At 41.5% G+C, this 21,098-nt stretch overlaps 1 pseudogene; it reads left to right on the top strand.

The window, feature by feature from the left end:
• The first annotated feature begins 222 nt into the window (after positions 1-222).
• LOC100429532 (large ribosomal subunit protein eL13 pseudogene) lies at positions 223-816 on the top strand (annotated as a pseudogene).
• Positions 817-21,098: the final 20,282 nt, after the last annotated feature.

Below are 21,098 nucleotides of genomic sequence, written 5' to 3'. Positions count from 1 at the left end.
ATTCATTGAACTTTCTATGCGTTACTTTATTTTCTTTCCTCTTAATTAACAATTCTCACTGGTAAGTAGTAAGGTTCAACCTCAAATAGCTGGTGTGAATTGCCATACCAGGCTACTAAAAACAGCAAACTACAGTTAAATTCTCTTTCTTCTTTGTCATTTAAGAAAAGTTGAGCCCTTCCCCCTCGGTTGTTCTCTTGCACAGGAGGGCCGTAGTCAGCCATGGAGCTCAGCAGAAAAGGCATGATCTTGAAATCCCACTTCCACAAGCACTGGCAGTGTTGCGTGGCTACATGGTTCATCCACGTCTGGACCCATCTGGTCCATAGTAAGGTGCTGCACGGTGAGATATCACACCAGAGTACATGCTGGCCAGGGCTTCAGCATGGCGAGTTAAGGGTGGTTGGTATTCACAAGAAGGTGGCACAGAACACTGGCATCTCTGTGGATCCAAGAAGGTAAAACAAGTCCACTGAGTCCTTGCAAGCCAATGTGCAGTGCCGATGGAGTGCCGCTCCAAACTCATCCTCTTCCCCAGGAAGCCTTTGGCCCCCAAGAAGGGAGACAGTTCTGCTGAAGAACTGAAATTGCCCCAGTAGCTGACAGGACTACTTAGGCCCATCCAGAATGTCTATAAGAAGGAGAAAGCCCAAGTCATCACTGAGGAGGAGAAGAACTCCAAGGCCTTTGCCTGTCTCCACGTGGCCTGCCCAGCTCTTCTGCATATGGGTAAAAAGAACCAAGGAAGCTGCCAAACAGGATATTGAAAAAAAAATAAAGATAAAGCCCTGGGGACGTGTAATAAATCAACAGTAAAAAATAAAAAGGCAGAAAATAAAAGAAAAAAAGAAAAGTTGAGCCAAGTGTGGTGGCTCATGCATGTAATCCCAGCACTTTGGGAAGGCGATCACTTGAGGTCAGAAGTTCAAAACCAGCCTGGCCAACATGGCAAAACCCCATCTCTACTAAAAATGCAAAAATTAGCTGGGCATGGTGGTACATGCTTGTAATCCAAGCTACTCAGGAGGCTGAGGCAGGAGAATCACTTGAACCTGGGAGGTGAAGGTTGCAGTGAGCCAAGACCATGTAACTACACTCTAGCCTGGGCGACAGAGTGAGACTCTGTCTCAAAACAGAAAAGGAAAAATAAAATAAATAATAAATAAAAATTATCTGAGCATGGTGGTGTGCACCTGTAGTCCTTGCAACTCCGGAGGATGACATGGGAGGGTGGCATGAGCCCAGGACTATACCACTGCACTTCAGCCTGGGTGACAGAGTGAGACCCTGTCTCTAAAATGAAGAAAAGAAAAGAGAAGAAGAAAAGAAAAAAAGAAAAGAAAGAAGGAAGGAGGGAAGGAGAAAAGAAAGAAAAAAATAACGAGGAAGGAAGGAAGGAAGGAAGGAAGGAAGGAAGGAAGGAAGGAAGGAAGGAAGGAAGGAAGGAAGGAAGGAAGGAAGGAAGGAAGAGAGGGAGGGAAGGAGGGAGGGAGGGAGGGAGGGAAAATGAAAAAGAAAGAAGGGAAGAGAAAGAAAGAAAAGTTGAAAAGTTCAGGGTAGCATCCGAATATACTCTACTGTGGAAGCTTACAACAAATGGTGGAAAGGAAAAACTGATTAATACTCTTCTAAACCAAAGTCCTTAGGACAAAATTCAAAGACTTTATTCCTTTCAATAATCAAGGCAAAGGCAGAAGAGCAATCATGAATTGCAAGTTAACCTGGAATCTTGATTTTACATTCTCTCATGTTAGAGCGTCCTGCATCCTGAGAAAGCGAATTCTGAACAAGCTCATTTCTGTACCTAAGACAGCACATACTCAAAAAAGAATTGAGCTATACATTTCTAGTTTATGTTTCAAAAATTTCTGTATCCAAGGTTTCTGAAAATCGTAGAAGTGACTTGCCTTGGGACAATTTCAGCTCTGGTAGATAAACAACTTGGTTCCTCCTTATAAGCATAGATAGCTAGGAGCAAAATTCTTTTAGCTGGGGGTTGGAATTTCTCAAGAGAGAAATCAAAGATTTTTGACTTTCAAAGATTGCTAGTGATCTGAGGCAAAAAAGTTTAGAGCCGTTTTTCATTGACACTAGGACCTGTGATACAATTACACACCTTTCTCTCCTCCCAGCCCTTCCTTATCCAGAGGTTTATGGTAACTAGAAGACTACTAGTTGAAGCTCAAATTCTTTAAAGTGGACACTCACCTTATCAGGAACTAATCTATGATGTCAAACATCTCTAAGATATAAGAACTAAAACCACCACATTTTAGGCCAAATAGAAATTATCTAAGTCTCATTTTCCCCTTTGTGTCATCCAACTGACATAAAGAATATTATTGTCCATTAAGCACTCATCAATGATGGAGCAATGTAATCTCAGCACTTTGGAAGGCCGATGTGGGAGGATCACTTGAACTCAGGAGTTTGAGACAAGCCTGGGCAACATGGCAAAACCCCGTCTCTATGAAAAACATGAAAATTATCGGCGTAGTGGTGTGTGCCTGTGGGTCCAGCTACTCAGGAGGCTGAGGCAAGAGGATCACTTGAGCCCACAGAGGTTGGAGTGAGCCAAAATCATGCCACTGTGCTCCAGCCTGGGCAACAGAGCAAGACCCTGACTCAAAAAAGGAATAAAACAGGAGACCTGCAACTCACTTTAACACAACATGTTGAAATTTTGAACAGCAGGGTGGCAGTATGAATAAGTCTTTTTCAAATTGGACTCATCCAACATCCTAAAATCAGTGTAATCAAAAGAGTAGGCATTTCATTGTCTTCTCAGAGACCAAACCTTGTGCAAAAAGTTAATATATTCATATATATTAAATATGGTATAAACATACTAAGAAATTCAGGTTACATACTGTATTAGTTTATTTTCACACTGCTATGAAAAAACTACCCAAGACTGGGTAATTTATAAAGAAAACTGGTTTAATTGACTCACAATTCCACATGATTGGGGAAGCCTCAGGAACTTACCATCATGGCAGAAGGCACCTCTTCACAGGGCGGCAGGAGAGAGAATGAGTGCTGAGCAAAGTGGGAAGCCCCTTATAAAACTATCACATCTTGTGAGAACTCACTATCATGAAAACGGCATGTGGGACCCCCCAACCAACCATGATTCAATTATCTTCCCCTTGTCTTGCACTTGACACATGGGGACTATTACAATTCAAGGTGAGATTCAAGTGGGGACACAGAGCCAAACCATATCATCCCACCCTGGCCCCTCCCAAATCTCATATCCTCACATTTCAAAACCAATCAAGCCTTTCCAACAGTCCCCCAAAGTCTTAGCTCATTCCGGCATTAACCCAAAAGTCCAAGTCCAAAATCTTATCTGAGACAAGACAAGTCCCTCCTGCCTATGAGCCTGTAAAATCAAAAGCAAGTTAGTTAGTTCCTGGATACCGTGGGGGTGCAGGCATTGGGTAAATATTCAAAATGAGAGAAATTGGCCAAAACACAGGGGCTACAGGCTCCATGCAAGTCCAAAATCCAGTAGGGCAGTCACTAAACCTTAAAGTTCCAATATGATCTCCTTTGGCTCCATGTCTCATATCCAGTGATATGGACAGGAGCAGGGAAACACTGCATAGAAGAGGGCAGTTCCCTGGCAAAGGCCCCATCCTCAAGCCTGGTAACCTATGGCTCTAAATAGGAACAGGCATTCCTGTTTTATGCCCAAATGTTGCCTTTTGGCCCACCATGCCCCCACCTGTCCTGTACCCATATAAATCCCAAACCCCAGGCTCCCTGAGCAAAAGAGCAGCAGAGAAGGAGAGAAGAGAAGGAGCGTCTTAACATTGAGAGGAGTTCGGCTGGGTGTGGTCGGACAGAAGATCGGCTGTGGGATGGCCAAACTTCAGGAGAGGATCATCTTCCCTCTTCATCACTCTTCTAGCTTCCCATCCATCCCACTGAGAGCCACCTCAATCACTCAGTAAAATTCCTGTATTCACCATTCTTCAAATCTATATGACCTGATTCTTCCTGGACACCGGACAAGGACCTGGGTACCAAGAGGGCAGGGCATAAAATGCTGTCACCCTGACTCTCCACTGAGCTGATTTAACACTTAGCTGTCTGCAGACAACAACTGCTAGAAAAACATTAATTGTAACACACCCCTAGATGCTACCATGGGGCCAGAGCCCAAAAGCACCTGCCCTGGCTCCTGCACCTGCCTGTCTGCATGATCCCTCTCCTATAAGGTATTTGAGCATGCAGTGGCTGAGCAAACAAGCCACACCCCTGTTGCAAGTCCTGTGAGGGGGTCAGAGAACTTTCCTGTTTCACCAGGTCATACTGATGCAAGAGGTGGGTTCCCATAGGCTCGGGCAGCTCCACCCCTGTGGCTTTGCAGAATACAGCTTCTCTCCTGGCTGCTTTCATGGGATGGTGTTGAGTGTCTGCAACTTTTTCAGTCACATGGTGCATGCTGTCAGTTGAGCTACCATTCTGGGGTCTGGAGGACAGTGGCCCTCTTCTCACAGCTCCACTAGGCAGTGCTCCAGTGGGGACTCTGTGTTGGCTGGGCTCCAACCCCACATTTTTCTTCTGCACTGCCCTAGCAGAGGTTCTCAATGAAGGTTACACCCCTGCAGCAAACTTCTGCCTGGACATCCAGGCATTTCCATACATCGTCTGAAATCTAGGAGGAGGTTCCCAAACCTCAATTCTTGTCTTCTGCGGACCTGCAGGACCAACACCACGTGGAAGGTGCGAAGGCTTAGGGCTTGCACCCTCTGAAGCAATGGTCTGAACTGTATCTTGACCCCTTTTAGCCATGACTGGAGTGGCTGGGATACAGGGTACCATGTCCTGAGGCTGCACAGAGCAGGCCAGAAACCCATTTTTCCCTCTTAGACCTCAGGCCTGTGATGGGAGTGGCCACCATAAAGTTATCTGACATGCCCTGGAGACAGTTTCCCCATTGGCTTTGTGATTAACATTTGGCTCCTTGCTACTTATGCAAATGTCTGCAGCTGGCTTGAATTTCTCCCCAGAAAATGGGTTTTTCTTTTCTATCACATAGGCCAAATATTTTCCGAACTTTTATTCTCTGCTTCCTCTTGAATGCTTTGCTGCTTAGAAATTTTTTTCTGCCAGACATCCTAAATCATCTCTCTCAAGTTCAAAGTTCAACAGATCTCTAGGGGAGGGATAAAATGCTGCTAGTCTCCTTGCTAAAGCACAGCAAGAACCACTTTTATTTCAGTTCCCAACAAGTTCCTCATCTCCATCTGAGACCACCTCAGCCTGGACTTTATTGTCCATATCACTATCAGCATTTTGGTCAAAGCCATATAAGAAGTCTCTAGGAAGTTCCAAGCTTTCCCACATTTTACTTTCTTCTTCTGCACCCTCCAAACTGTTCCAACCTCTGGCTGTTACCCAGTTCCAAAGTCCCTTCCACATTTTTGGGTATCCTTAAAGCAGACCCCACTGTCTGTGTTACCAATTCACTGTATTAGCCAATTCCCACACTTCTATGAAGAAATAACCAAGACTGGGTAATTTATAAAGCAAAGTGGTTTAATTGACTCACACTTCCACATGGCTGGGGAGGCCTCAGGAAACTTATAATCATGGCAGTAGGCACCTCTTCACAGGGTGGCAGGAGAGAGAATGAGTGCTGAGCAAAGTGGGAAGCCCCTTATAAAATCATCACATCTTGTGAGAATTCACTCACTATCACAAGAACAACATAGGGGAACCCCCCCACCCCGCCCCCCCGCCCCATGATTCAATTATCTCCACCTGCTCCTGCTGTTAACATGTGGGGATTATAACAATTCAAGGTGAGATTCAGGCAGCAACACAGAGCCAAACCACATCACATACCAATTTTACAACAAAATTACTGTTAACTTTTTAAAGGTGTAACAATAGCCTTCTTATCTTTTAAAGACACATATTGATGCTGGGCCTAGTAGCTCATGCCTGTGATTCCAGCACTTGGAAGGTCAAGCAGATCACTTGAGCCCAGGAGTTCGAGACCAGCCTGGGCAACATGATGAAACCCTGTCTCCACAGAAAATACAAAAAAAAAAAAATTAGCTGGATGTGGTGGCATGTCTCTAGGCCCAGCTTCTCGAGAGGCTGAGGTGGGATGCTCATTTGAGCCTGGGAGATCGAGGCTGTAATGAACCGAGATCGCATCCCTGCACTCCAGCCTGGGAAACAGAGCAAGACCCTGTCTCAAAAAAAATAAAGATACATATTGAAATGTTTATGGATGAAATGATAAAATGATATCTGGGATTTACTTTAAAATAATCCAGGGAAGGAGTAGGAGGAGTAGGGGATAGTGATCAAAGAAGATTGGCCATATATCCATATATCGAGAATTGTTGAAGTGGGACAATGGGTTTATTATATTCTTTCCTCTACTTCTGTGTGTGTTTGAAAATGTCCACAATGAAAAGTTTAAATAATAGTGTTGTAAATTCATGAATGATTAGGTTTTGCTTTAATATATGAATCTTTCCATAAACCCATTAAATTATTTAAAAATGGATTTCAATTCTCTTCATTGATCCTCCAAATCTATAGGTAAATGAATTTCCTCATCAAAATGTATTTACAACTTGCTTAACATTCATTTATTGAATGCATTCATTCACACAGACTTGGAAGTATTTATACTTTTAAAATCAGAATATATACAGTTTTCTATCTAGAAAGTATATGTAAGAAAACAGATTCTAATGAAGCAGGCACTGCTGCATTGTGGGAGAGACTGACAGGTGAAGTCAGGACACCTGGGGGTTCTAGCTCCAGCTCTACCACTAACAAGCTAGGAGACGTGGAGCAACCAATCAAGTCCTCTGGGCTTCAGTTTCATCTATTAAATTACAGTAATGTTAGCTGCTCTATCTGCAGCATAGGGTGTTTGGGGATTCATATAGGTAGTAAACATAACAGCTTTAATGGTTAAAAAAACAAAGTTGCTCTTTCTAGCAAGCCTTCATTAAAATGCACCACCAGATTAGAATCTGAGGCAGTGTCAACATAGAGTTGGGAACAAAGAAATCCATCATCTAGCCAATTGTTTTGCTATGTGACACCAAACAACCAGCTTGGCTGAATTTCTCACTGACTTGTCCAAAGGGAGCAGATGTTTCAGTCCTATTGTTGCAGTCCTTGGAAGACAGACCTTTGCCACACATGCAGTCAGGTACGGGGCTGAGCATCAGGCATTGTACTGGCTTGTTCTGCAGGAGTCAAGCTGAGTGCTGATGAGGCTAAGGGGAGGGGACAGTCGGGTGGATAGGGTCAGCACAAAGACAATCAGTACCCTTAGGACCTTGTTAGAGACATTAAAAGACAAACAGCAGGAACCTGCACCAACAGCAAGCAGGAGAAGCCCCTTCTCTACCAGGGTCCTATATAGGTTGGTGCAGAAGAAAAGGCAAAACCACAATTACTTTTGCACCAACCTAATACATCTTGCTATAGCTCTGGATTGTTTTAGAAGTTGGCAACTTTCTGAAATATATATCCTCAAAGCCTCTTTCCTTTGTTCTGTGTTTCTTTCATCTCCATTTGTAATGCATTTAGCCCATTTTTGGCAGGAAGGCCTCCCTGGTGTGTGCTGGGGAGAACTATCCAAAGAGCTGAAACTCTGCAAGTTTTGGTTCTACATAGAGAGGGTAAGGCACTTGGAACCAAAAGATATGGGGAAATTCAGCCCAATAATGTTTTAATGTTTTTCATTCCTTGAAGATGACAATATGTCTTTTTTTTTTTTTTTTTTTGGAGATGGAGTTTCGTTCTTGTTGCCCAGGCTGGAGTGCAATGGCACAGTCTCTGGCTCACCGCAACCTCTGCCTCCCGGGTTCAAGTGATTCTCCTGCTTCAGCCTCCCGAGTAGCTGGGATTACAGGCATGTGCCACCACACCTGGCTATTTTCAGTAGAGACGGGGTTTCTTCATGTTGGTCAGGGTATCTCAAACTCCCAACCTCAGGTGATACGCCCGCCTCGGCCTCCCAAAGTGCTGGGATTACAGGCGTGAGCCACGGCACCTGGCTGACAATAATGTCTTTAATTTATTAGAATACTTGCATCATTTCTTTATGAAACTTTCACAGTTCCACAAACAGACATTCTTCTTGCTCTGCCATAGAATGAAGGTAATGTTCCATTGGAAATAAGACAAAACTCTTTCCCCTTCTTTTCTCTTCGAGCCTCAACAAGGAGCTTGTATTAACGAATGCCTGCCTCTATAATGTAGTGCAATCTTGCATAAATCACAATGTCTCAGAGCAACTTTCTTCCTAACCAGCAAGATAAGTGGGTTTGGTGAGCTTCTCCTATCATCTCCGTGATATTCTGAAGTTCTCATTCTCTGGTCCTTACCAGAATGCTTAGAAAAGGGAAGTTTTTATATAATCTTGAACTCCTGAGCTCAAGTGATCCTTCCACCTCAACCTCCTGAGATACTGGGACTACAGGTGGGCCACCATGCCTGACTAATTTTGTAATTTCTTATAGACACAGGGTCTGCTATGTTTTCTAAGCTCGTCTTGAACTCTTGGTCTCAAGCGATACTCCTGCCTCAACCTCTCAAAGTGCTGGTATTACAGGCGTGACCCACTGTACCCAGCAAATAATTTTTCTTATAATTATTTTTATTAAAAAATCTTCCTAACATGCATTATAATCCTTCTGATGAATTCAAATTCCAAATTATAATACTAGCAAATTAAATCTAACAGACTATTAAAAGAATCAGGCCAGGCATGGTGGCTCACACCCATAATCCCAGCACTTTGGGAAACTGAGGTGGGAGGATCACTTCAGCCCAGGAGTTCAAGACCAGCATAGGCAACATAGTGAGACCTCATCTCTACAAAAATAAATAAAAAATAAAAAAACAACTGAGCATGGTGGCAGGTGCCTATGGTCACAGCTACTTGGAAGGCTGAGATGGAAGAATTGCTTGAGACAGGGAGGTTGAGGTTGCAGTGAAAATGAGTGTGCCACTGCACTCTAGCCTAGGCAACAGAGCAAGACCTTGTCTCAAAAAAAAAAAAAAAAAAAAAGAAGAGATCATATATCAAATCAAAGAATTTATTCTGGAAATGCGACGAAGGTTTGATATTAGTAAGCACATAAATATAATTTGGTATTGGCCAGACGCAGTGGCTCACACCTATAATCCCAGTACTTTGGGAGGCCTAGGCGGGCAGATCACTTGAGTTTAGGAGTTTGAGACCAGCCTGGGCAACATGACGAAACCCCATCTCTACCAAAAATACAAAAAATTAGCTGGGTGTGATGTCATGCACCTGTAGTCACAGCTACTCAGGAGGCTGAGGTGGGAGAATCACTTGAGCCCAGGAGGCAGAGGTTGCAGTAAGCTGAGATTGCACCACCACACTCCAACCTGGGTGACAGAGTGATATATATATATGCATATATTTAAAATTGGTATCAGTAAGACTAAAGAGAAAGAATCTATAATTATCTTAGTTTATGATAGACAATTGATGAAATTCACATATTTTTTCTTATTCCTAAACTAGCACTATAAAGAATTTTTATTAATATGGTCTTAAAATTTGTCTTAAACCAATTGCCAACCTCATTTTTTTTTTTTTTTTTTTTTTTTGAGACAGGATCTCACTCTGTAGTCCAGGCTGGAATGCATGCTGCAATCTCAGCTCACTGCAGCCTCGACCTCCCAGGCCCAAGCAATCCTCTGGCCTTAGCTCCTCATGTAGATGGGATTACAGGCACGTGCCAATATGCCTGGCTAATTTTGTATTTTTTGTAAAGACAAGGTCGTGCCATGTTGTCCAGGCTAGTCTCAAACTCCTGAGTTCATGTGATCCGCCCACTTTGGCCTCCCAAAGTGCTGGGATTACAGGCATGAGCCACTGCACCAGGCTGCCAACTTCAATCTTTAATAATGGAATTCACAAAAACTATTCATGTGTCTGTCCATGGTTCTTGAACCTCCTAAAACTGTATACAACACTTTGTATGTCTGTCTTTCCAGAATTTGCATTAATCAAATACTTAAAGGGATAGAACATACCAAAAATTCTATAGAGGTGTTACCATTAATATCAGGAAGAGGGAAAGGAGGCTTGCTATTCGCTATTACCACTATTACTTAATAATATTCTGGAATTCCTGGCTAATACAATAAGGCAAGAAACAGAACCAAGAAGCACAACTATTAGACATTAAAAAGATTGAATTATTATTATTTGTGGATAATGTGATTATAGTAAGTTCTTTAGATTGCAAGGCATAGAAGCATGCTTAAGTTACATTAGTTTTACTTATCAGTTTATTATGAAGATATGTGGGAAGTCAAGGGGAGAGGAATCAGCTCCACTGAATGGTATGTTGCCTGGGACAAGGGAATATGTCTAATCATCTGAAGGCAGGTGTCCCTTGTTCTTCACTCCTGTACTACACCATGAAGGTGATTGATCTTCTATTTCTGCTATAATTAACTAATTGGTAGAATCTATATGTCTCTTCTTAGTAAACAAACTTGCTTTTTCCTGCTCATATGACCAAACCGAAGTCATCCTGACTCCAGGGCCAACGCTCCTATTAGTTTAAGGGAAATGAGAAGAAAAAATTCTCATTTTTGCTGTTGTTCAGGAATATCCACAACATCGTTCAGGATCACAATACTTAAACCAATTTCTGGAATGTGCTGTAATACTGAACACAGCCATCGCTAAATCTAATCCATGTGTATTTATTCTCTTTAGTGTTTCATTGGGAAACTCCAACTATCCATTGGCTTTCGTCCGGGGAAGGATAGCAGTTTCATTAACGAAGTCAAACTTAGGATATGACAGCTTCTCGTGGTAACTTACTTGGTTTTTAGGCTCACCCAAGTCTGTTCCCATACATACTAAGTAATAATAATTATGATAATGATAGTAATAGCTATTACTATTCTTTGAAATGGGGGCTGGGCGAGGTGACTCACACTTGTAACCCCAGCACTTTTGGAGGCCAGGGTGGGAAGATCACTTGAGACCAGGAGTTTAAGACCAGCCTGGGTAACAGAGTGACACCTTGTCTCTACAAAAAATAAAAAATGTAGCCGGGCGTAGTGGTGCATACCTGTAGTCCCAGCTACTTGGGAGGCTGATGTAGGAGGATCACTTGAACCTTGGAGTTGGAGGCTGCAGTGAGCTAGGACGGCATCACTGCACTCTAGACTGAGCAACAAAGTGAGACACTGCCTCAAAAAATAATAGTAGTAATTAAGAAATAAGAAATAGTTTAATGGTTAAAAGTATGACCTCTGGAGCCAGAATGGATTCGAATCCCAGCTTCATCACTTGCTAGCTATGTAATATTGGGCAAGATATGCAACCTCTCTGTGCCTCGATTTCCTTGTTTACAAAATGAGAATGATAGAGTTGTTTTGAGGATTAAATGAGTCATTGCCTATAAAGCACTTAGATTACCCAGTTAATACCATATAAATTGTTTGTTAAATAAATAGCTAATGTTTATTGAGCACTTACAATATGCCTGACACTATGCTAAGTATTTTGCGTGCATTTTTTCATTTAAATCCCATAATCACCCTATAATGATGACTCTCACAATATAACAGGGTGTTTAAAAGGGACTCTTTCTGTCTAAGTTTCAGCTGAGAAGAAAATAATACTAGCTAGAATTTCCACATTCCAAAGTGAGATGCTAACTGACTTCTGCTAGAGTTGCAAAGGAGGTGATTAAGAACCAGCTTGAGCCTGAGGTTAAAATACCCAGGAAGGGGGGTATTTTGGGGAAAGGGCATAGTAAATGAAAAGAGGAGAGTAGTTCCCTGACTACAAATCAAGTGAGAGGGGCATTAAGGAGAGACTTAGAAAGCTCACCCTGTGTCTCCTGGAGTTTGGGGACTCAAAGATCTAGTATCTTGTGCATGCCATTTGATTCTGCAGAATCTAAAGAACTGGGACTTCCAACCTGTGGATAGAGGCATGACAGCTGCTTTCATAGGAGCAAGCTGACCTGCCAGAGACAGCAGGGCAGAAGTATGTGATTTCCCTGGACAGGATACTCACAAGGGATAGGGCAGACCTGGGAGTCATTTTACAAGGGACCTGACATTAGTGACATGGGACCTTAATCAGAAAATAGCAGGTGGGAGGTCACTGAAGCTTGTAAGTGACCAGCCCCAAGAGAGCCATTCCTGTTTTGGGGGTGCTGCTAGTATGTTCCCAAGTGGGGGTCTCTAAAGAGCCAATGGAAGCATCCCATGAAAGAAAGAGTCAACTTGATCATCTGTCAGCCCCAGAGAACTCCAGCCACAGCTTCAGTCAACAAAAATCACTGATGGAGCACGGTGGCTTGTGCCTGTAGTCCCATCTACTCTGGAGGCTAAGACAAGAAGATCACTTACGGCCAAGAGTTTGAGAACAGATTGGGAGACATAGCAAGACCTCATCTCTAAAAATAAATAAATAATAGCCAGGAGCAGTGTCACTTGCCTGTAATCCTAGCTACTCAGGAGGCTGAGGTGTGAGGATCGCTTCAGCCCAGGAGGTCAAGGCTGCAGTGAGCTATGATCATGCTGCTGCTCTCTAGCCTGGGCAACAGAAAGAGACACAGTCTCCAAAAAAATGAAACAAAAATCCCAGAGGGGTCGGCTGCTCTGGCTGGGGGTTGGGGTGGGAAAGTGGGGGTTTAGGATTAGGGAAAACATAGTTTGGAAACAGAGGAAGACAACCAGAGCCCAGCCCTTTTCTCTTTGCAGATTTATATAATCAATCAGTGCTGACCTCAGGGAAAGAGTAAATGAAGCCCAAGTTGAAATTTTTGCATAGGACTAGGCATTTCAATTACTGAAATGGGACTGTTTTGCAATTACATGTGATAGAGATAGTTACTTCACTCCAGTAACTGAAGTAGTCCTAGGACTACCTTAGATTTCATCCCAGGGACAGAAAAAGGGCTAACCCTACCGAGTAGGGGAAAGAAAGCTATTTTTCACTTGTAACCCATGGAATCTGATTCTTTAAACAAGATGGTGGTGGTAGTAATGATAATAACAATAACAACCCCTAACATTTACGGAGCTTACTACGTGCCAGTTCAGGTTTAAAGCATATAACATATCTTTGCTCATTTAATTTTCACAACAATCCTAGCAGGTAAACCTATGGAGTTTTGTAAGACCCATCTGCAAAAAAGAAAACTGATGCTTAGAGAAATCAAGTACCTGCCCATGGTAATACAGCTCAGAAGTGGCAGATCTAGAATCCATTTGATGTTAGCACACTCAAAAGTGACCCCTGGCAGATCACCTTCTGCCCCAAGCAACTTGTGAGCACAATAGCAAATCAGAAGCTGTCTCATATGGATATAGAAGCAATTGAAAAGGGGCATCTACTTGCTCCAAAACCCCCATGATTATCCTCATATCCCAGACTTCCTGTGGGCTCCACACAGTACCCTGATCTACAGGGGCCGCTCTAACTCATGAGACCAGCGGAAAGTGTTCCTGAGTAGGTCTATTTTTGGAAAGACTAAGGGAAGATTCATGACATACTGCTGTGGTTTTATAGCAGCCTTCCTGAAAGGTATCTAGCCTTTCCTTTCCTTGAGAGTGCCTTGGATTTTTTAATTAACTTAACTCTGAGACTTGCCTGAGGGCCTGGTACTCCTTGCTCTGTTGAGTTTGAATTGGGTACAGAATCCTGTTTGTCAGGTCTGAGGTTTTTCTTCTGATACAATCAAACAATCCTTAGCCTTACCTGACAGTCTTGTTTCCGTGCTCCTCATAATTGATAAGCCAAACCGTGGGGTCCTGAGCCAATCCCATGCCCACTTGGCTCCTAGTGCTTCACAGCTGCAGCCCCCCAGGGTGGCATATCCCATGTGGCTTCAGTCTTACAATAACCACTACCTGGACCCTCCTGTCAAAGCTCCCCTCATCCCCACTGTAGTCAGTAAACTGATTTTTGTTTCAAGTCCTTGAGGTGAGACATGAGAGGATGAGTGAGGATAAACTGGGCGTTAAGAGTTAAGGTAAGGACCAGAGTTTGAAAGATAACAAAAATCAGCTGAGCATTTCAATGGCTTGAGCTTGAGATTTCCAAAGGTAGTATGAATGTCAAGATTTTCTTACTATAAAAATGAATGTCTCCTAATGACTTAGACCTTTATTATTATACCTGAAGGATTAGTGATAAAATCATATACAGTTAGGAAGACAGACATTAAAAATAGGTAAAAATAAAATACTAATAAAAATAGCCAGTTGGGTGTGGTGGTTCACACCTGTAATCTCAGCACTTTGGGAGGCCAAGGTGGGCGGATCACTTGAGGCTAAGAGTTTGAGACCAGCCTGGCCAACATGGCAAAACCCCACCTCCACTAAAAATACAAAAATTAATCTGATGTGGTGGTACATGCCTGTAATCCCAGCTACTCAGGAGACTGAGCCATGAGAATTGCTTGAACCCCGGAGGCAGAGGTGCAGTGAGCCGAGATCATGCCTGCATTCTAGCCTGGGAAACACAGTGAGACTCTGCCTAAAAAAAAAAAAAAAAAAAGCCACACAGTATATATTAAGACATTATGAATAATTTGGTAATGGTGTATGAAGAGATAGAGATAAAAAAGAATATAGAGACTTCAGAAATATTCTTGAATAGGAATATTTTGTCTAAGATAAAGGCTAATTCCAATTCAGAAGGAAAGTAAATGGTGTTGGGACACTTGGCCAGACATATGGAAAAAAAAATCAAGTTTCAATTCCTACTGCATTCCTAATTAAACAATAAAATCCAGATAGCTCAAAGATTTAAATATGAAATGTAAAACCGTAAAAGTACTAGAAGAAAACATGGAAGATTTTTTTGTTTCTTTATAGTTTCAAAATAAGAGAGGCCTTTTTTTTTTTTTTTTTTTTCTTCTTGAGACAGAGTCTTGCTCTGTCACCCAGACTGGCATGTGGTGGCACAATCACAGCACACTGCAGCCTCGACCTCCTTGGCTTAAGTGATCTTCTCAAAGTGTTATGATTACAGGCATGAGCCACTGTGCCCAACCAAGGCCTTTCTAAGCATGGGACAAAAGACATAAGAAAAAAAATACATTTGACTATGTAAAATAACATTTCTACATGAAAAATTACCATAAACAAAGTTGAAAAGCAAAGACAAACTCAGAAAAAAATATTAGCAGGTATGATAGAAAAGGAGCTAATTTCCAAGAGTGCTTAGGAAGGAAAGACAAAAACAGAGACAGAAAGGCAACCAAAAAAGCAAGAAAGGAAGAAGATCAGGGAGGGAGAAAGGAAGAAAGAAGGAAAGAAGAAAAGACTTGGCAAGACTTGAAACAACTGTTCACAGAGAAACACATACTTGTGTAAACACAACAATATACTCATCTTCAGTTGTAATTAAAGAAACGCAAAATTTTAAAGAATATGTCATTTTTAACCCATCAGAAAACTTTGTAGTCCATAATACTAGTACAGACATGGGGAAATAATCACTCTCTTACAGTGTGAGAAAATACATTAGCACAGTCTCTGTGAGGAACAATTTGTTAACGTTCAAAAATTTTATACACTTAAGTTAAATACAAGCCAGCCGTAGTGGCTTGTGCCTGTAATCCCAGTACTTTGGGAGGCCGAGGTGGGCAGATCACTTGAGCTCAGGAATTGGAGACTAACCTGGACAACATGGTTAAACACTGTCTCTACTAAAAATACAAAAATTAGCCAGGCATAGTGGTACGCACCTGTAATCCCAGCTACTTGGGAAGCTGAGGCAGGAGCATCACTTGAACCTGGGATGCAGAGGTTACAGTGAGCCAAGATCATTCCACTGCACTGCAGCCTGGGTGACAGAGTGAAACTCTGTCTCAAGAAAAAATAAAAATAAAAAGGAAAAAGCAGTTAACTCCAAATGTCTTTTGACGTACAACTGTTTCTAAAAATTTATGTTAAGATTCATAAAAACCAAAAGAATAGTGATATTCATTACAGCATTTTTAGTAATAAACTACTTGAAACACCTACATTTCTATCAGTAAGGACATACTTTAATAAATTATGGTACAGGCCAGTCACGGTGGCTCACACCTATAATCCCAACACTTTGGGAGGCCAAGGCAGGTGGATCACATGAGGTCAGAAGTTTGAGACCAGCCTGGTCAATATGGTGAAACCCAGTCTCTACTAAAAATTTAAAAAATTAGCTGGGCATGGTGGTGGATGCCTGTAATCCCAGCTACCCGGGAGGCTGAGGCAGGATAATTGCTTGAACCCAGGAGGCGGAGGCTGTAATGAGCTGATATCACGTCATTGCACTACAGCCTGGGCAACAAGAGCAAAACTCCATCACAAAAACAAACAAACAAACAAACAAACAAAAAACCATGGTACATTTATCCAATGGAATACTATACAAATGTTTAAAAGACTGAATTCCAGCATTATGAATTGATATAGCATTGCCTCCACAATATATTGTTAAGTAAAAAAGCATAATCTCAACTACTTGGGAGGCTGAGGCAGAAGAATGGGGTGAACCCGGGAGGCGGAGCTTGCAGGGAGCTGAGATGGCGCCACTGCATTCCAGCCTGGGCGGCAGAGCGAGACTCCGTTTCAAAAAAAAAAAAAGTATAATCTGTTGAACAATGTGAAGAGTATGCTCTAATTTGAGCTTATAGAAAAGAAAGCGGGCCATTTCTACACATACATCTTTGTATATGCATATATTTTAAAAACAAAAAAACAAAAAAAAACCTTCAAGGTCATTTTGGAAGTGGAGATAGTATAAACCACCCAAAGAGAAAAACACTTTAATCCTTTATGTAATGGCAACAACATCAACTGAATCATCAACAAATTGTGATTAAGCATGTCCTTGATTGATTATTTTTTATCTAGCTCTTATACTGAAAGTTTTATTTTTAAAAAATACTTTTTTCCCCCAAGATGAGGTCTTACTCTATTGCCCAGGCTCGAGTGCAGTGGTGCAATCATAGCTCACTGCAGCCTTGAACTCCTAGACTCAGACGATCTTTCTGCCTCAGCCACCCCAATAGCTGGGACTACAGGCATGCACCACCAGCCTGGCTAATTATATTCTATTTTATTTTTTGGAGAGACAGGGTCTCACTTCGTTGCCCAGGCTGGTCTTAAACTCCTGTTTTCAAGCAATCCTCCTGGCTTGGCCTCCCAAAGTGCTGGGATTATAGGTGTGAACCACTGCACCTGGCCAAAAATATAAATTTTAAATATAAACATGCTTTCTCTGGTTTCCTTTTTTCTTTTAAAAACAAAATATTTTTTTAAATTTCTTTCATTACATAGTAAGTTCCAGTTAATCATGGTTTACTACATATGTTTGCTCAAGCAGTTAGAAGGACCACGAAAGGCAGGATGGAATTACCTCTGTAGATAAACAGAAAATCTCCCAGCAGCCTCTAGGGCATCCTTGCTTTTTGCAATTTTTCTTTCTTTCTTTCTTTTTTTTTGAGATGGAGTTTCGCTCTTGTTACCCAGTCTGGAGTAAAATGGCACCATCTTGGCTCACTACAACCTCCCCCTCACGGGTTCAAACGATTCTCCTGCCTCAGCCTCCTGAGCAGCTGGGATTACAGGCATGTGCCACCATGCCCTGCTAATTCTGTATTTTTAGTAGAGATGGGTTTTCTCCATGTTGGTCAGGCTGGTCTTGAACTCCCAACCTCAGGTGATCCACCCACCTTGGCCTCCCAAAGTGCTGGGATTACAGGCGTGAGACACTGTGCCTGGCCTTGCAGTTTTTCATCAAGAGCAGAGGACAATGATGAAAGGCAGGGGTCTCTACTCCAGGACCTTCTGCAAACAGGCCAAGGAGAGTTATCAGGGAACTAGGGTTGGCAACATTGAATATGGAAGCCACGGTGGCCTTGATGATCTAAAATACTCTAATCTACAGTTTCTGCAAAAAAAGGCTTAACTTAATAAAATACTTAATAATGTTTAATTATTATTTTATTAATGCCTTAATAAAAGTATTTAGAAAGTAGGGTAAGTTCTCACTTCCATAAATAAGTGTTGCCCACGTCAAATTTGAGCCATTTTCCTGGAGTTTGTCTCAGACCCTGTTACGACTGGCAAGTAGAAAATGAGAATATGCTAATCTTCAGACATGTTCATTTGATAGTTTTCATCACGATACATTTAGCAGCCATAGAAATAAGAGGAAAATATTTAAGTTGGTTCTCCACAAACCTTAATTTTCCATCTGCAACTTAATAGCTAACTAAATATTATAAATACTTAATGAAATGGTCTTGGTCTTAGGCAGTGATTCTTCATTGGGGGAGATTTTTACCCCCAGGAGACGTTTGGCAATATCTAGAGACATTTTTGGTTGTCACAACCAGGGAACTGTTTCTGGCATCTAGTGGGTAGAGACCAGGAAGGCTGCCAAACATCCTATGATGCACAGCACAACCCTCCACAACAAAGAATTACCCAGTATAAAATGCTACAGGCCAAGGATGGTATGCCATGGCCTTTTTTGTTCCTGGTGTAATAGGTGAAGTATCCCTGCTTGAACTCAAGCTCAGGAGAAAATCCAGCCTTCTTTTGAGTTAAAGTCATCAATTCATTGTTTATGAACTTAATACAGTTCTAAGAACCATCAACTAGCTCCTGAAGAACATCTTAGGATTTACTGCCTTTCTCTTTTTCTCTCTCTCCCACTTTCAGACTGAATTACATATTCTTCCAAGAGGCTCCCAAAATACCGTAGGCATTCTTCTACTACATTCTATATGACAGCTAAGACTTCCATCCTTTACTATGTGCCAGGCAGTGTAGCAGGTGCTTTATATGCATTGCTCTTTTTTTACTTTTTAATTTTTTGGGTACATAGTAGGTGTAGCACTGGTCTTTGTAAGCTCCATGGCCACCTTCCTCGAGAGGTGTTGCTTTCCTCCCTGACTCTAGAGTATACTTGTGCTTTACAGTACTATGCCTTCCTTATCACACCACCCTTGCTCTCTGATGCTCACATTAGACTCCCCTCCTACAACCAGGTCTTATTCATTTCTCTATCTTCAGAGCATCTCATACAGAGCCTTGTGCATAGTAAGATAAATGATGAATGAACAAATGGATAATTGGCTATATAGATATATGCTGTCAAATTTGGAATCTTGTTACATTTGTAATACCCCCATATAGATTCTCTGCCATATAAAGGAGACAATCTATTTCAGTTTTTCTCTATGCAAAAGAAAAAAGGATTGAGAAGTAGTATAGTATCTGGAGGCTTCTATAAAAGTATTCAGCTAAAAATACAGGTTCTTATCTTGACTGTGTGTTTCAGTGTCTTAATTCAATTCCCACTGACCTAAGAAAAGCAACATTATTCAAGAAGCATTCTATTGGAAATGTTTCCTAGGAACAGTTTATTTGGTTGATCTTTCAAATACTTTGTCACATGTAATAATATCTGAAGTAAGTGTTAAAATGGTTTTACAGTTTCTGTGTAGGGTGTTCTGTTGACTGGTGTCATCTGTCTGCAGCTTTTTCGCAGTGAATGTGTAACCCTATTATGTCTATTCAGAGAAAGCTACATAATCACCACTTGGCTTGACCATGGGGTAGCTCTTTGGCACATGGAAAAGACGTACAAGTATAAGGCCACACTTCAAGGCCTATCTTTTCTTATTTAGGGAGCAGTGAACACAGACCTTTCCGTTTTTGCTTTTCCAGGTTAATTATTCTTTTTCATTATGAATGCACATGTATTTATTCATGAACATTGGGAAAAATGCAAATACATCAGAATGGTTCCATAATTTTAAAAGTCTACAGGTCCCATTCTTCACTACCAGTTTCTCTTCTCAGAGGTAAACACTTTTTAAAATATTCCTATTTTAAATTTGGGGGTGGGTAATTCACATGGTGTAAACATCAAAAGCTCTGAAAAGGTGAAGTTTCCCTCCCATTTCTCATTGCTCCAAAGCAGGAAATCATTGTGATTAGTTTTGCTTGTTTTTCCAGAATGAACACAAAGTTTTACAACATTTGGAAAGGACACTGTTCCTCAGAGTCCACCCTGTAAGCTAAACATTTGTGACATAAAGTCAGTAGAAAATATACTAACATTTTCCCCCTTTCTAGATGTATTTCTAGAACCAGAGAAAGGAAAGGCACACAGGGGAGTAACAGTCTCATTAAAAGTTTGAATCAACCAAATAAATTTGTTTTCTTCAGAGAACAGTTCACTGTTTTGATTTGTTGGCTTGTAAGAGAGATGGAAGAGGAAGTTGCCCAAAACTTGGGCAACTTTTTTCTAACATACATATAGGAACATGCCTAACACTTTAGATCTGGCATCTGGTTATACCGAGCAAAAGTAGTGCTTTGGCTTCAGTTCCCATGTTTCTTATAAATCTGAACCACAAACATCTCTGTGTGATGCAACTGTCCTAAGCAAAGGCCAGTGGTTTTCCAGGAAATGTCTTCAGCGTTGTATGTGTTCAAGAAGTGTGTTCTCATCCCTTTCCTGACATAAAATCGTGCTACTTCTCCATGTGAGAAACACACTTGCTAGTATGGACATTTAAGTCGCCCTATTAAATACGCTCTCCTAAATCTATCGGAGGGGACTTTAAACTTTAGCTTCATTCAGAATATGTGTCCGAGGTTTAGCATGGCTGGCAACACCTTTGTTTTCAGACTTGCCTGTTGTTATTTTGCTTTGCCTTCATTTTTCCTCCACATTTGTGCTGAAAGGAAAAAGAAATTGCCCAATAAATACAGCACTGAAGGAAACAATATGTACATGATATGAACTGTCCAGATTCTTCTCCTAACAATACCTTCTATTTAATCAGAATCTGAAAATCTCAAAGTACTTTGAAGGCTTCCAAAACATTTTCTTCCTATTTTAAATCTCATTAACTAGCTATTATATCCTCACAGTGCCCATATAACGAAAGTGGAGAGAACAGGGTATTACTACCTGTCTATGCATGAGGCCACAGAAATAGCCTAAGTGCTCAAGGACACACAACAAGCCAGAGATAAAATCTAGGCAAGAATTCTGGGCCCCCGCATCATTATTA

Source organism: Macaca mulatta, chromosome 8, assembly GCF_049350105.2.
Source record: "Macaca mulatta isolate MMU2019108-1 chromosome 8, T2T-MMU8v2.0, whole genome shotgun sequence".
Lineage (NCBI taxonomy): Eukaryota > Metazoa > Chordata > Mammalia > Primates > Cercopithecidae > Macaca > Macaca mulatta.
This window is presented reverse-complemented; position numbering and strand designations above follow the sequence as displayed.